At 44.6% G+C, this 16,288-nt stretch overlaps 1 pseudogene; it reads right to left on the bottom strand.

Moving 5' to 3' along the window:
- Window positions 1-6,046: 6,046 nt before the first annotated feature.
- On the bottom strand, window positions 6,047-16,102 carry LOC101041217 (heat shock protein HSP 90-alpha A2-like; annotated as a pseudogene).
- Between the last annotated feature and the right edge of the window lie 186 nt (window positions 16,103-16,288).

Below are 16,288 nucleotides of genomic sequence, written 5' to 3'. Positions count from 1 at the left end.
CACATACACACGCATGCACACACTACATAAGTAAAAATTCCTTTCCCCACATCTTTCATCCTATAGAATCTGTGGAGTTATAACCATTCTTAATAATTTGATGGGTTTTCTTTCCATTTCCCCCTTAAGTTTATATATCTAGAACTAGAGCTAGAGTATATGCCTACATACCTACACACAGGCACCCATACATATGTATTCAAACATAATGTATGTATACCCACATGTATTCAAACACAGAATTATGTTTAGGTAATTATGGTTATATGCTGGTACGCCAGAGCCAGACTGCCTGGCTTCCATTCCAGGCCCTAGATGGGTAACTTTGGGTACTCAGCCTCTCTATGCCTGGACTTCATCTTTGAAATGGGATATAATAATACTTTTCTCATAAGGTTATTGTGAGAATTAAATGAGAGCCCTTAGAACGGCATTGACAGACACACTGTGAAGGTATTAGCTATTTTGATGATGATGCATTTTGTCTGCAACTTGATTTTTATTTAACATATGATGGAATGTAGACAAACCTAGCCATTTTCAATGATTCCAGAATATTCCACAGCATGAATATGCCATTGTTTATCCAACCATTTCTCTCTTGATAAACATTGCAGATTTTTTCTGGAGTTTTATGATTACAAATAATGCTGCAATAGTTTTCTATATATAGTCTTTTTTTTTTTTTTGAGACGGAGTTTCGCTCTTGTTACCCAGGCTGGAGTGCAATGGCACGATCTCGGCTCACCGCAACCTCCGCCTCCTGGGTTCAGGCAATTCTCCTGCCTCAGCCTCCTGAGTAGCTGGGATTACAGGCACGAGCCACCATGCCCAGCTGATTTTTTGTATTTTTAGTAGAGACGGGGTTTCACCATGTTGACCAGGATGGTCTCGATCTCTCGACCTCGTGATCCACCCGCCTCGGCCTACCAAAGTGCTGGGATTACAGGCTTGAGCCACCGCGCCCGGCCTATATAGTCTTTATAAATTTGCATTTATTTCTTAGAATTTATTTATTTATTTATTTATTTATTTTGGGACAGAGTCTTGCTCTGTCACCCAGGCTGGAGTGCAGTGGTGCCATGTCAGCTCACTGAAACCTCTGACTACCAGGTTCAAGCAATTCTTCTGCCTCAGCTTCCTGAGTCGCTAGGATTACAAGCACCCGCCACCACACCCGGCTAATTCTTGTATCTTTTTGTTTGTTTGTTTTTTGTTTTGTTTTGTTTTGTTTTTTTTGAGACGGAGTTTCGCTCTTGTTACCCAGGCTGGAGTGCAATGGCGCGATCTCAGCTCACCGCAACCTCCGCCTCCTGGGTTCAGGCAATTCTCCTGCCTCAGCCTCCTGAATAGCTGGGATTACAGGCACGCGCCACCATGCCCAGCTAATTTTTTGTATTTTTTTTTAGTAGAGACGGGGTTTCACCATGTTGACCAGGATGGTCTCGATCTCTCGACCTTGTGATCCACCCGCCTCGGCCTCCCAAAGTGCTGGGATTACAGGCTTGAGCCACCGCGCCCGGCCAATTCTTGTATTTTTAATAGAGACTACGTTTCACCATGTTGGTAAGGCTGGTCTTGAACTCCTGACTTCATGATCTGCCCTCCTTGGCCTCCGAAAGTGCTGGGATTACAGGTGTGAGGCACCACGCCTGGCCTTAGAATGTATTCTTAAATTAGAGTAACTGGTTCAAATTGGATGCAATTCCAGCTACCTACAAATGTAGGTACCTTGTTGGCAGCGGGTGCGTTGTTGGACTCACTGGCAAGGGTGATGAGGCCCTGGTGGAACTCATGGAGATGTTGCTTAACTGCTCTCCCTGGACAGTGTGTTGTTTTGCACTTATACCAGCAATGTATGAGAGTGCCTGTTTCCCCATAGCTTCACCAACAGAGGATCTTGTCAGTAGTTTGGACTTTCTGCCATTCTATAAAGGAAGAAAAGTGTAGTTTTAATTTGTATTTATCTTTTTCACTGAGGTTGAACATCTTTTCGTATAGTAAAGGGCTATTTTTACTTTTTGGTCAACTCCCAGTTCTGGTTCATTTTCTTTTCTTTTTAGACAGAGTCTCACTGTCACCCAGGCTAGAGTGCAGTGGCGCAATCTCAGCTCACTGCAACCTCTGCCTCCTGGGTTCAAGCGATTCTCCTACCCAGGCCCCCTGAGTAGCTGGGATTACAGATGCTCACCACCATGCCCACCTGATTTTTGTATTTTTAATAAAGATGGGGTTTCACCATGTTGGCCAGGCTGGTCTTGAACTCCTGACTTCAGGTGATCCACCCACCTCAGCCTCTCAGAGTGCTGGGATTACAGGCATGAGCCACTGCACCCAGCATTCCTTTCTTTTCTTTTCTTTCTTTCTCTCTTTTTTTTAGAAACAGGGTTGTGCTGTGTTGCCCAGGCTGAAGTACAGGGGTACAATCATAGCTCACTGCAGCCTCGAACTCCTGGACTCGAGCAATCCTTCTGCCTCAGTCTCCAGAGTAGCTGGGACAACAGGCATGTGCTACCACACCTAAGTTTTGTAGTTTTTGTAGAGATGGAGTCTTTCTGTGTTGCCCAGGCTAGTTCTGGTTCTTTCTCTGCATTTAGAATTCAAAATGAGTCTTGAATATAAAGTCAGTGTAGAACATAAGCTCTGCGGGCTTTCTGTTTGTGTTATCCACTACTGTAGCCCAGGTGTCTAGAAGAGAGACTGGCACATGGCAGATCTCACTAAGTATTTGTTGAATGAATCACTGGTTGTTGCTAGTCAGTCACCAAGTGTGTGATCAACTGCAGACAAACAGAAGTAATTCCTGGCTCTCCTAAGTCTGAGGCTCTTTTTAAATGTGAAAGTACCACAAAACATAAAAGTTATCATCTTAACAATTTTTTAACCTTGGCATGGAGAACTGATTGAAGTTAGCCATTTTTAAGTACACAACTCTGCAGTGTTTCTTACATTCACATTGTTGTGCTACCATCACCACCATCCATCCACAGAACTCTTTTCATTTAAAAATTTTTTTTTTTCTTTTTTTGAGACGGAGTTTCTCTCTTGTTACCCAGGCTGGAGTGCAATGGCGTGATCTCGGCTCACCGCAACCTCCGCCTCCTGGGTTCAGGCAATTCTCCTGTCTCAGCCTCCTGAGTAGCTGGGATTACAGGCACGAGCCACCATGCCCAGCTAACTTTTGTATTTTTAGTAGAGACGGGGTTTCACCATGTTGACTAGGACGGTCTCGATCTTTTGACCTCGTGATCCACCCGCCTTGGCCTCCCAAAGTGCTGGGATTACAGGCTTGAGCCACCGCGCGCGGCTAAATTTTTTTTTTTTATGTTTTTCGAGATGGAGTCTCACTTACCCAGGCTGGAGTGCAGTGGTGCGATCTCGGCTGACTGCAACCTCTGCCTCCCAGGTTCAAGCGATTCTCCTGCCTCACCCTCCTGAGTTGCTGGGGTGACAGGTGTGCGCCACCACGCCTGGTTAATTTTTGTATTTTTAATAGAGATGGGGTTTCACCATCTTGGTCAGGCTTGTCTGAAACTCCTGACCCTGTGATCCACCCGCCTCAGCCTCCCAAATTGCTGGAATTACAGGCACGAGCCACCATGCCCGGCCTGTTTTCTTCTCACTTTATTTTTAATTTTATTTATTTATTTATTTTTTTGAGACGGAGTCTTACCCTGTTGCCCAGGTTGGAGTGCAGTGGCACAGTCTCGGCTCACTGCAACTTCTGCCTCCTGGGTTCAAGTGATTCTGCTGCCTCAACCTCCTGAGTAGCTGGGACTACAGGCGCATGCCACCATGCCCAGCTAATTTTTGTATTTTTAGTAAAGACGGGGTTTCACCATATTGGCCAGGCTGGTTTTGATCTCCTGACCTCGTGATTGGCCTCCCAAAGTGCTGGGATTACAGTCATGAGCCACCATGCCCGGCCTTTCTTCTAACTTTAAATGGCACTTTTCCTCTTCCAAAATTCTACTTGTAATATATTAAAATAATGGTAGGATATGTCCCCTTCAGGGCATCCTTGATACGTATACAAGAGCTGGCCTTTCCTAGGCGCTGCTAAAGAGCCAGGGCTCTGGGGAGAGGACACATTAAACTGGTGTATCACTCTGAGGGTAAGTCAGGGGGCATTTTGTGCTTCTCAGCTGGGCTCACTTGTTGCTTAGTGGACTGAGCTTGTTATTCATTGCTGTTGTTTATTTTTCTAGTTACTTTGGGGTCTGCAATAGTTGTTCTGAAAGTTAAGAGTTCTAAATATACTACGGGATAGCTGAGGTCCATGTTGTAGCTTGGTAGAAAATGACAGAGGAAATACAATTCTGGACTGGATGCGTGACTCACACTTGTAATCCCAGCACTTTTGGGAGGCCGAGGTGGGTGGATCCCCTGAGGTGAGGAGTTTGAGACCAGCCTGGCCAATATGGCAAAACCCTGTCTCTGCTTAAAAAAAAAAAAAAAAAAAAATTAGCCAGGTGTAGTGATGTACGACTGTAATTCTAGCTAGTGGGAGGCTGAGGCGGGGAATCACTTGAACCTGGGAGGCGGAGGTTGCAGCAAGCTGATATCACGCCCCTGCACTCCAGCCTGGGCGGCAGAGCGAGACTCTGTCTAAATAAAAAAAAAATAAAAATAAAAAATAAAAAAATTCTGAGTTCTTTCCTGTTCTTGTTTTCACTTCCAGAGATATACCTCGTCTCCAGGGTACAACAATCCTTTTTGTCTTCTAGGCTGAAGTTTGAGGGGAAAAAAAGTCCTTCAAATTTTATCCATAGTTGAGTTGAAACAGGTTGGGATTTTTCAAAAGAAACTTTACTCAAAATCCTAAGGCAAGAGAAGGGAGAAAAAACGAAAATAAGGTCATAATCAATCCGCTGCTTTGGCTGGGCCCTTCCTGCTGAAAGGCTGGAGTGGCTTGTGGCGTCTGGCAACACCGCCCCCTAGAGGTCATTGCTGTGCTACGCTCCCACCTCCCCAACAATTGTTAGACTATTCAGATCCCTATTGACACTGAGCATTCCAGGATTGTGAAGTGGAAGCCAGCCACATCCATGATGTCCGTGGAGCCTAGAAGAACCCTGCGGAAAAAAATTTTACCTGGCTACTCTGAGATCCAGACGTGCACAGGCCAGCCCTCTTGAAGAGAGCTTGAGCTTCTTGAATGGGGCTCGAATGGAGAGAGACAATGGGATTTCTGAGACAGCGTTGCCAGGAGAAAAACACGTGGCTGAATGGGTCAGCCCAAACATGAGGGGAGGAGGGAGGAGGGGCTGGAGGAACAGTGCGAAGCTGTGCCTGGCTGCTCTTTATCCAGCCTCCTCTGAGGAACGTGTGTGACCCAGGACGGAAAAGGCTGTGGTCTATAGGAGGAGCAGTAGGTAGGGTGGCCATCTGTCCCTGTTTGCTTAGAACTGTCCCAGCCTAGGCCGGGCGCGGTGGCTCAAGCCTGTAATCCCAGCACTTTGGGAGGCCGAGGCGGGTGGATCACGAGGTCAAGAGATCGAGACCATCCTGGTCAACATGGTGAAACCCCGTCTCTACTAAAAATACAAAAAATTAGCTGGGCATGGTGGCGTGTGCCTGTAATCCCAGCTACTCAGGAGGCTGAGGCAGGAGAATTGCCTGAACCCAGGAGGTGGAGGTTGCGGTGAGCCGAGATTGTGCCATTGCACTCCAGCCTGGGTAACGAGAGCGAAACTCCGTCTCAAAAAAAAAAAAAAAAAAAAAAAAGAACTGTCCCAGCTTTAGCAATGGAAAGTCCTGGCTCCTGGACTGAAGAAAGCTGATCCGTTCCTGGCCCTCTGAAATGATTGGTCACCATAGATAAGGGTCACTCAGTGCCAAGAGTTCCTCTGTGGAAACTCCTCTCTAAACAACTGACCAAGAGAAATAGCCAGTTTCCCCAATGCCTGGACAGGAAGGAGTCCCTGAATCTGGTGGGCCACAGGTTAGCCACCCTGTGGCACTTACTGGTGGCAAAACACCAAAGACAACAACAACAACAACAACAAAAAGATTAGAAATAGCCAGAGAGAAAATATATACAGCATTACCTAAAGGGGAACAAAATGAGATTGACTTCACTACAGCAAATATGGAAGCCAGGAGAAAATGGCGTAACATCTTCAAAGTGTTGAGATAAAATAATGTCAACCTAGAATTGTCTTCCCAGAAAAATTATCTTTCTTTTTTTAAATTTATTTTTAAGCTGGGCACAGTGGTTCATGGCTGTAATCCCAGCACTTTGGGAGGCCAAGGCGGGTGGATCACCTGAGGTCAGGAGTTTGAGACCAGCCTGACCAACATGGTGAAACTCCATCTCTACTAAAAACACGAAAATTAGCTGGATATGGTGGCATGTGTGTCTGTAATCCCTGCTACACTGGAGGCTGAGGCAGGGGAATCACTTGAACCTGGGAGGCGGAGGTTGCAGTGAGCCAAGATTGTGCCACTGCACTCCAGGCTGGGCAACAAAGTAAGACTCTGTCTCAAAAAAAAAAAAAAAAAAAAAAAAAAAAATCTTAAAAAAAATTTTTTTTTATTTTTTATTTTTACTTTTAAGAGATGGGGTTTCACAATGTTGGCCAGGATGGCCTCGATCTTCTGACCTCGTGATCCACCTGCCTTGGCCTCCCAAAGTGCTGGGATTACAGGCGTGAGCCACTGTTCCCAGCCCCCCAAAAAATTCTTTTTATGCCGGGCGCGGTGGCTCAAGCCTGTAATCCCAGCACTTTGGGAGGCCCAGGCAGGTGGATCACGAGGTCAAGAGATCGAGACCATCCTGGTCAACATGGTGAAGCCCTGTCTCTACTCAAAATACAAAAAAATTAGCTGGGCATGGTAGCGCATGCCTGTAATCCCAGCTACTCAGGAGGCTGAGGCAGGAGAATTGCCTGAACCCAGGAGGCGGAGGTTGCAGTGAGCCGAGATCACGCTATTGCACTCCAGCCTGGGTAACAAGAGTGAAACTCCGTCTCAAAAAAAAAAAAAAATTCTTTTAAAAAATATTTCTTTCTCGGGCTGGGTCTGGTGACTCATGCTTGCAATCCCAGGACTTTGGGAGGCTGAGGTGGGTGGATCACGAGGTCAAAAGTTTGAGACCAGCCTGGCTAATATGGTGAAACCCCGTCTCTACTAAGGATACAAATATTAGCTGGGCGTGGTGGTTTGCATGTGTAGTCCCAGCTACTCCGGAGGCTGAGGCAGGAGAAATGCTAGAACCCGGGAGGTAGAAGTTGCAGTGAGCTGAGATCACACTACTGCTGCACTCCAGCCTGGGCAATAAAGCAAGGCTCCATCTCGGGAAAAAAAAATTTCTTTTTTAAAGAAGCAGGATGTTGCCCAGGCTGGTGCTGAGGTCCCAGGTCAAGTGATCCTCCCACCTCAGCTTCCCAAAATGTGAGGATAACAGGCATGAGCCACCACACCCAGATGAAAAATTATATTTGAAAAACAAGGGCAAAATAAATACATTTTCAGATAAACAAAAACAAACAACTGATCATCAAAAGACCTTTACTGAAGGTGGGGGTGGAGAAGAGAAGCTGATTAAGTGGTATAAAAATACAGTTAGATAGAATATGTTCTCGTCTTTGATAATACAGTAGAAAAATTGTAGTTAATAATTTTACTATTTATTTATCTACTAGAGACAGGGCCTGGCTCCGTTGCCCAGGCTGGAGTACAGTGGCTTAATCATGGCTCACTGCAGTCTCGAATTCCTGGGCTCAAGCAATCTTTCCGCCTTAACCTCCTGAGTAGCTAGGATTACGAGCATGTGCCACGATGCCCAGCCAATTTTTAAAATTTTTTTGTAGAAACGGATCTTGCTATGTTGTTCAGGCTGGTCTCAAACTCCTGGCCTTAAGCAATCCTCCTGCCTCAGCCTCCAAAAGTGCTGGGATTGCAGGTGTGAGCATCTTCACCTAGTCAACAATCATTTATTGTCTATTTCACAATAGCTGGAAGAGAAGAGTTGTAATGCTTCCAACACGAAGAAAGATAAGGCTGGGCGCAGTGGCTCACACCTGTAATCTCAGCACTTTGGGAGCCTGAGGTGGGAGGATCACCTGAGGTCAGGAGTTCAAGACCAGCCTGACCAACATGGTGAAACCTCTGTCTTTACTAAAAATACAAAAAACTAGCCAGGCACGGTAGTGAATGCCTGTAATCTTGACTATTTGGGAGTCTGAGGCAGGAGAATTGCTTGAACCTGGGAGGCAGAGGTTGCAGAGAGCTGAGATTACGCCATTGCACTCCAGCCTGGAAGCCTTGCACGACAGAGTGAGATTCTGTCCCCAAAAATGTATAAATAAATAAAAAAAAATTATATGAAATAAAAAAATTCAGTAATGCAGTCACATTTGCCACATTTCCAGTGCTTAATAACGATGTGTGGCTAGTGGCTACTATATTGGACAATGCAGATATGAAATATTTCCGGGCCGGGCGCGGTGGCTCAAGCCTGTAATCCCAGCACTTTGGGAGGTCGAGGCGGGTGGATCACAAGGTCAAGAGATCGAGACCATCCTGGTCAACATGGTGAAACCCCGTCTCTACTAAAAATACAAAAAATTAGCTGGGTATGGTGGCGCGTGCCTGTAAACCCAGCTACTCAGGAGGCTGAGGCAGGAGAATTGCCTGAACCCAGGAGGCGGAGGTTGTGGTGAGCTGAGATCGCGCCATTGCACTCCAGCCTGGTTAACAAGAGCAAAACTCCATCTCAAAAAAAAAAAAAAAAAAAAAAAATTTCCACCATTGGCCGGGCGCGGTGGCTCCCACCTGTAATCCCAGCACTTTGAGAGGCCCAGGTGGGTGGATTACAAGGTTGGGAGTTCAAAACTAGCCTGGCCAGCATGGTGAAACCCCATCTCTATCAAAAATACAAAAATTGCCGGGCACGGTGGCTCACGCCTGTAATCCCAGCACTTTGGGAGGCTGAGGTGGGTGGATCACGAGGTCAAGAGATGGAGACCATTCTGGTCAACATGGTGAAACCCCGCCTCTACTAAAAATACAAAAAATTAGCTGGGCATGGTGGTGCGTGCCTGTAATCCCAGCTACTCAGGAGGCTGAGGCAGGAGAATTGCCTGAACCCAGGAGGCGGAGGTTGCGGTGAGCTGAGATCGCGCCATTGCACTCTAGCCTGGGTAACAAGAGCGAAACTCCGTCTCAAAAAAAAAAAAAAAAAAAAAAATTAGCTGGAGATGGTGGCAGGTGCCTGTAATCTAGCTACTCAGGAAGCTGAGGCAGGAGAATGGCTTGAACCTGGGAGGTGGAGGTTTCAGTGAGCCGAGATCATGCCATTGCACTCCAGCCTGAACAACAGAGTGAGACTCTATCTAAAAAAAAAAAAAAAAAAAAATCCACTATTGCAGAAAGTTCTATTAACAGCACTTTAAAAATATACCTCAAGCCGAAGGAGAAAGTTCCAGAACAAAGGTCTGAGATGCAAGGTGAAAATTCTACTAAAATAAAATGCTAAGCATGTGAGTAAATTTAAATAAACATTGATGATATGAAATAATATTAATGTCTGAGCTGGGCGGCTACAAAAGAAAATGCTAAACTACTTATACGCATTAAGTCAGGAAAGACGTGATTAGAGTTAAAAACATTTTAAGATCTTTTTTATTATTCACATAAAGACTGGACCAAGAAACACAATTGAGCAATATATTGTTTACAAGTAATACACCTAAAACATGAGAACTCAGGCTGAGCGCGTTGGCTCACCATCTGTAATCTCAGCACTTTGGGAGGCCGAGGTGGGTGGGATGCTTGAGGTCAGTAGTTCGAGACCATCCTGGCCAACATGGTGAAACTCGTCTCTACGAAAAATACAAAAATTAGCTGGGCATGGTGGTGTGTGACTGTAATCCCAGCTACTTGGGAGGCTGAAGCAGGAGAATCACTTGAACGAGAGAAGTGGAGGTTGCAGTGAGCCGAGATTGTGCCACTGCATGCCAGCCTGGGCGATAGACTCCATCTCAAAAAAAAAAAAAAAAAAAGAAAGAAAGAAAGAAAGAAAAAGTTTAAACATGTACAAAAGTCGATAAAATAGCACAATTAACTCCATGTGTCCATGACCATGTGGAACAATGATCAATTCAATCTTACTTCATCAGTACCTGCCCCCACACTTTCCTCTCTCGCTTCGGATTATTTTGGGCAAATCCTAAACATCTTATCATGTCATCTGTAAATATTCTAGTATTTATCTCTGGAACAAAATGATTATTTGGCAAAAATAATCATGTCATTCTACTCAAAATTAATATGGTTTTGAATATTGTTAAATAACTACTCTGTTCAAATTTCCCCAATTTTCACATCAATATATTTTTCTTGTAAATGTTTATTGTTTTATTCAGGCTCAAAATAATGTTTCTATATTGTGATTGATTGAAAAGTCTCTTAAATTGCTCACTTCAGTGTTTTCATAGGTGGAGCACTGTGGCTCACGCCTGTCATCCCAGCACTTTGGGAGACCTAAATGGGTGGGTCACTTGAGGTCAGGAGTTTGAGACCAGCCTGGGCGATGTGGCAAAAGCACATCTCTAGAAAAAGTACTAAAATTAGCCTGGCATAGTGGTGGGTACCTGTAGTTCCAGCTACTCTGGAGGCTGAAGTGGGAGGATCGCTTGAGGCTGGGAGGCGGAGGTTGCAGTGGACCACTACACTCCAGCTGGGATGACGTCATGAGACCACATCTCAAAAAAAAATCACTTTGAAATAATATTAGATTTACAGACAAGTTGCAAAATAGTGTAGAGAGTTTCCTAATATTTTCCCCCTAAAGTTAACAACTTATTTAACCACAGTATAATTATGAAAGTTAGGAAGCTAATGTTAGTACAAAATTATTAAATAAACTGCAGATCTTTTTAGAATTTCAACAATTTCCTCCTTCAGTATTAGTTTTCTGTTCCAGAATTAGATCAAAACTTCACGTTGCATATAGTCTCTCCCTAGACTCCTCAAATCTGTGACAATTCCTTCCTATGTTGCCCAGGCTAGATTCCTAGGCTTAAGGTATTCTCCTGCCATAACCTCCTGATTATCTGGGTTGACAGGCAGGCACCACGACATCAGGCTCTGATTGTAATACTTTTGATAAGTACTGATCAGTTATTTTGTAGAATGTCACTCATTCTGGTTTTTTAGAAGCAGGTTTTTCTTTTTCTTTTTTTTTTTTTTTTTGAGATGGCGTCTCTCACCCAGGCTGGAGTGCAGTGGCACCATCTCAGCTCACTGCAACCTCCACCTCCCGGGTTCAAGTGATTCTCATGCCTCAGCCTCCTAAGTAGCTGGGATTACAGGCGCCTGCCACCATATCTGGCTAATTTTTGTATTTTTAGTAGAGACAGAGTTTCACCATGTTGGCCAGGCTGGTCTTAAACTCCTGACCTCAGGTGATCTGCCCACCTTGGCCTTGCAAAGTGCTGGGATTTCAGGTGAGAGCCAACCCGCCTGGCCAAGCAGGTTTTTCTAGACATGATTAACATACCATATAGTTCACTTGTTTAAAGTGTACAATGTCAAGTGTACAATGTTTACATATATTTAGAGATATGCAACTATTACCATAATCTAATTTTAATACTTTAAAAAAATCATTCCCAAGTAAACATTGTATCCATTACCAATCACTTTCTGTTCCTTTCAACCTACCGCTCACCTCCTCTATATCTCTACAGATTCTGGACATTCGTATAACACGGTATAACATGGAGTGCTGTAGCATGATCTCAGCTCACTCCAACCTCTGCCTCCTGGGTTCAAGGGATTCTCCTGCCTCAGCCTCCAGAGTAGCTAGGAATACAGACGCGGCCACCACGCCTGCCTAATTTTTTGTATTTTTAGTAGAAATGGGGTTTCACCATGTTGTCCAGGCTAGTCTCAAACTCCTGTCTCAAGTGATCCACCTGCCTCGGCCTCCCAAATTGTTGGGATTACAGGTGTGAGCCACTGTGCCGGGCCATACAGTGCTTTTTTGTGTGTGTCTGTCTTTTTTTTTAGCATCATGGTTTCAAGGTTTAGCCATTTGTGATGTGATCAGTACGTCATTCCTTCGCGTGTCCAAATAATATTCCGTTGTATGGAGATACCACATTTTGTGTATCCATTCATCAATTGATGGACATTTGGGTTGTCTCCATTTTTCGAGTGTTATAAATAATGCTGCGATGAACATTTGTGAAGACTCTTTGAAAACATTTGTTTTCATTTATTCTGGGCATACACTTTGGGGTAGATTTTTTGGTCTTATGGTAGCTCTATGTCTAACATTCTGAAAAACTGCCAAACCCTTTTCTAAAGGGTCATTTTGATTTCCAACTTCTTGTTATCCACACTTGTTATTATCTTTTTTTTTTTTTTTTTTTGGCATATCCATCCTCATGAGGGTGAAGTGTGTTGCATTTCTCTAATGACTAATTATGTTGAGCACTTTTTTTTTTTGAGTCAGAGTCTCATTCTGTTGCCCAGGCTGGAATCTTGGCTCACTGGAACCTCCGTCTCCAGGGTTCAAGCAATTCTCCTGTCTCAGCTTCCCGAGTAGCTGAGTCTAAAGGCTCATGCCACCATGCCCAGCTAATGTTTGTATTTTTAGTAGAGACGAGGCTTCACCATATTGGTGAGGATGGTCTTGAACTCCTGACCTCAGGTGATCCACCCATCTCAGTCTCCCAAAGTGCTGGCATTACAGGTGTGAGCCACTAAGACCAGCCTGCTTTTTTTTTTTTTTTAATTTTCCTTTTTTTATTCACCTGTGTGCAGGTGGGCTAAGGCCAAAAAGGGCATTAGCCTTTTTTTGTTTTTTTAAATAGAGATGGGGCTTTGCTATTTTGGCCAGATTGGTCTTGAATTCCTGACCTCGGGTGATTAGCCCACCGCAGCCTCACAAAGAGGCTTCATGTGCCTACGGGTCATTTGTATATCTTCTTTGGAGAAATGACTATTCAAATTCATTGCTCTTTTAAATTGATTATTTGTTTATTTATTGTTCAGTTGTAAGAGCTCTTTATGTATTCTGGGTCCTTCAGATATATTCTCCCAATCTGTAGGTTCTTCTTTTTATTTATTTATTTATTTATTTATTTATTTTGAGACGGAGTTTCGCTCTTGTTACCCAGGCTGGAGTGCAATGGCGCGATCTTGGCTCACCGCAACCTCCGCCTCCTGGGTTCAGGCAATTCTCCTGCCTCAGCCTCCTGAGTAGCTGGGATTACAGGCACGCGCCACCATGCCCAGCTAATTTTTTGTATTTTTAGTAGAGACGGGGTTTCACCATGTTGACCAGGATGGTCTCGATCTCTTGACCTCGTGATCCACCCGCCTCGGCCTCCCAAAGTGCTGGGATTACAGGCGTGAGCCACCGTGCCCGGCCTTTTCTTTTTTAAAGATGGGGTTTTTCCATGATGACCAGGCTGGTCTTGAACTCCTGACCTCAGGTGATCCACCCACCTCGGCCTCCCAAAGTGCTAGGATTACAGGTGTGAGCCACCACGCCTGGCCAAAACGGATCTCAAGGGTAACAGTTTCTTATTTATTTATTTATTGTTATTTTTTTAAGACGGGGTTTCACCATGTTGGTCAGGCTGGTCTTGAACTCCCGACCTCAGGTGATCTGCCCGCCTTGGCCTCCAAAGTGCTTGGATTACAGGCGTGAGCCACTGTGCCCGGCCCCCTGTTTCTGTTTTTTCTTCTTCATCTTCCGGAAGTTCCAAACTCTCTGGCGACTGACTCTGCAGTCTTACTCTCAAATCCCTTCAGCTGCTGGACATAGTGCTCATTAACGACTCAATCATAGAGCTCACTTCGAAGCCATGCTTCTGAAGACATTCCACAAAGGCCGGGTGAACTACTTGGTCCTTGGTCTCACTGTGATGTAACAGATATGTTTCTGGTTTGCCTTCTTGCTAGAAAACGCAATGAGATAAACCATCTCATCACTAGAGGCAGAAGTGCAGTATCTTTCTTTTTTTCTTTTTCTTTTTTTTTTTTTGAGACCAAGTCTTGCTCTGTCACTAGGTGCCAGGCTGGAGTGCAGTGGCACGATCTCAGCTCACTGCAACATCCACCTCCCAGGTTGTCAAGCAGTTTTCCTGCCTCAGCCTCCCGAATAACTGGGGCTACAGGTGCCGGCCGCTATGCCCAGCTAATTTTTGTATTTTAGTAGAGATGTTGGCTAGGATGGTCTAGGTCTCTTGACCTTGTGATCCGCCTGCCTTGGGCTCCCAAAGTGCTGGGATTATAGGTGTGAGCCTGTAGCTTAACAGCTCTGAAAGCTTCTTCTGATTTTGAGAGTCTATATTTTCCAAGCTTTATGTTTTTAGAGAACTTCTCATAGAACTTTTTGTAGTTCTTTTTATCCTCTGCCAGTTTAGCAAAGAGTTCTAAGGATTTTTTGACCAAATTCTTCCTAATAACTTTCAAAATTTTGCTTTGTTGCAACATCTCAGAAAAAAATATTTAGAGGGAGATCCTGTGAGTGCATCGCCCCTGTAATGAAGTGCAGATATTCAGGGATTAGCTCCTCACAGTTACCCATGATGAAAACTGCGTACATCCAGCTGAATGTTGTTCTTTTTCTTTCTGTTTTCAAATAGGCCCAAAGAAGCATGTGTTGAAACAAAAAGAAGAGCTTTCTAAATTCCAACTGTCCTGCCGCCGAAAAGTGCTTCACCACCAAGTGGTCACTGGTCAAGCTGTCACAGAGCTCTCCATATGCCACGTGAGTCAGAACATCAGGATTTCTGGTCTAGATAAACTTAGTTTTGTGGAGTTCTTGATTAGTGTACTTTCCCTCACTTTCCTTCTTCTTGTCAGCATCCTTCTCTTCTTCTTCCTCAGAACCCCCATCTTCAGTTTTAGGTTTGCCATCGGAGTCTTTTTCTTCCTCTTTATCTTCCTTTTCTGCAGCCTCATCATCGCTGACTTCTTTATCACGTTTCTTCTCCATCAGAAGAGTAATGGGATAGCCAATAAACTGAGAATGTTTCTTCACAATCTCTTTTATTCTTCTTTCCTCCCAATACTCAGTTAGGTCTTCTTTCAGGAGCAAGATACCCTTTTCTCCATGCCCCGTAGGTTCACTGTGCCCGTCCTGACGGTGAATTGTCCTCCCGCTGAGGACTCCCAAGCAGGCTGCTCACATTGATGTTTGGTGAGTTACTTTCTTGGCAAACGAATAAGCAGAATACAAACCACCACCAAACCGGCCAATCGTAGAGATACCTGCACCAGCCTGGGAAACTTCTGTGAATGCTTTGGTCCCAGACCTGATGACAGTACCAAGGTTATTGATTAATTCAGCCATGGTCATTCCTATTTCAGTATCCACAATAGTAAGGGTTTGATCTTGTTTGTTTGGTATAAGATTAATGTGCAGCTCTCCCAGAGTCTAATTCACTGGGATCCATCAAACTTTCCTTTTTTTTTTTTTTTAGGGGGCAGGGTGCAGGGGAGGGATGGGGGCAGGGAGTGGGATGCAGGGGAGGATGGGGGAAGAGGGTGGGATGCAGGGGAGGGATCCAAACTTTCATATCAGATTTTGTCCAAAGCATCTGATGAATTTGAAATGAGCTCTCTTGGGCCAGGCACAGTGGCTCACTCCTGTAATCCCAGCACTTTGGGAGGCCAAGGTGGGTGGAGTTTGAGACCAGCCTGGGCAATGTGGTGACACCCCGTCTTTACCCAAAATACACCAAAAGTTAGCCAGGCGTGGTAGACATCCCTATAGTCCCAGCTACTCAGGGGCTGAGGCATGAGAATCACTTGAACCTGGGAGGCGGAGGCTGCAGTGAGCCAAGATCGCCCCACTGCATTTCGTACTAGGCAACAGTGTGAGATGCCATCTCCAAAATAAAAATAAAAAGCTAAAAAAAAAAAAAAAAGCAGAAATGAGCTCCCTCAGAAAGATCCTTTTGTAGGAATAGAAAGTATTGATGATCAGTGAAATCAGCTGGATAGTTTCCACCTGAAAGGCAAACATCTCAACCTCTTCCTCCGTGGGTTGGTCTTGGGACTGGGTTTCCTCAGGCAGCTTGACTAAGGGACCACGTGGGCTCTGCAGTGTAGCAGCACCAGGATGCTGAAGCATGCAGGCCTCGCATTTCTGTATGAATTTTAGAATCAGCTTGTCAATTTCTGCAAATAAAAGGCAGCCAGGATTTTGATATAGATTGCATTGAATCTGTAGATCAATTTGGGGAGTATTGTCATCGTCACAGGATTTAAGCTTTCCAAATCCTTTTTTTTTTTTTTTGAGACAAGGTCTTGCTCTGCC

This window comes from Saimiri boliviensis, chromosome 8 (assembly GCF_048565385.1).
Source record: "Saimiri boliviensis isolate mSaiBol1 chromosome 8, mSaiBol1.pri, whole genome shotgun sequence".
In the NCBI taxonomy this organism is placed as follows: Eukaryota; Metazoa; Chordata; class Mammalia; order Primates; family Cebidae; genus Saimiri; species Saimiri boliviensis.
The sequence above is the reverse complement of the archived record's forward strand: the minus strand, read 5'-3'. Positions and strand labels throughout refer to the sequence as shown.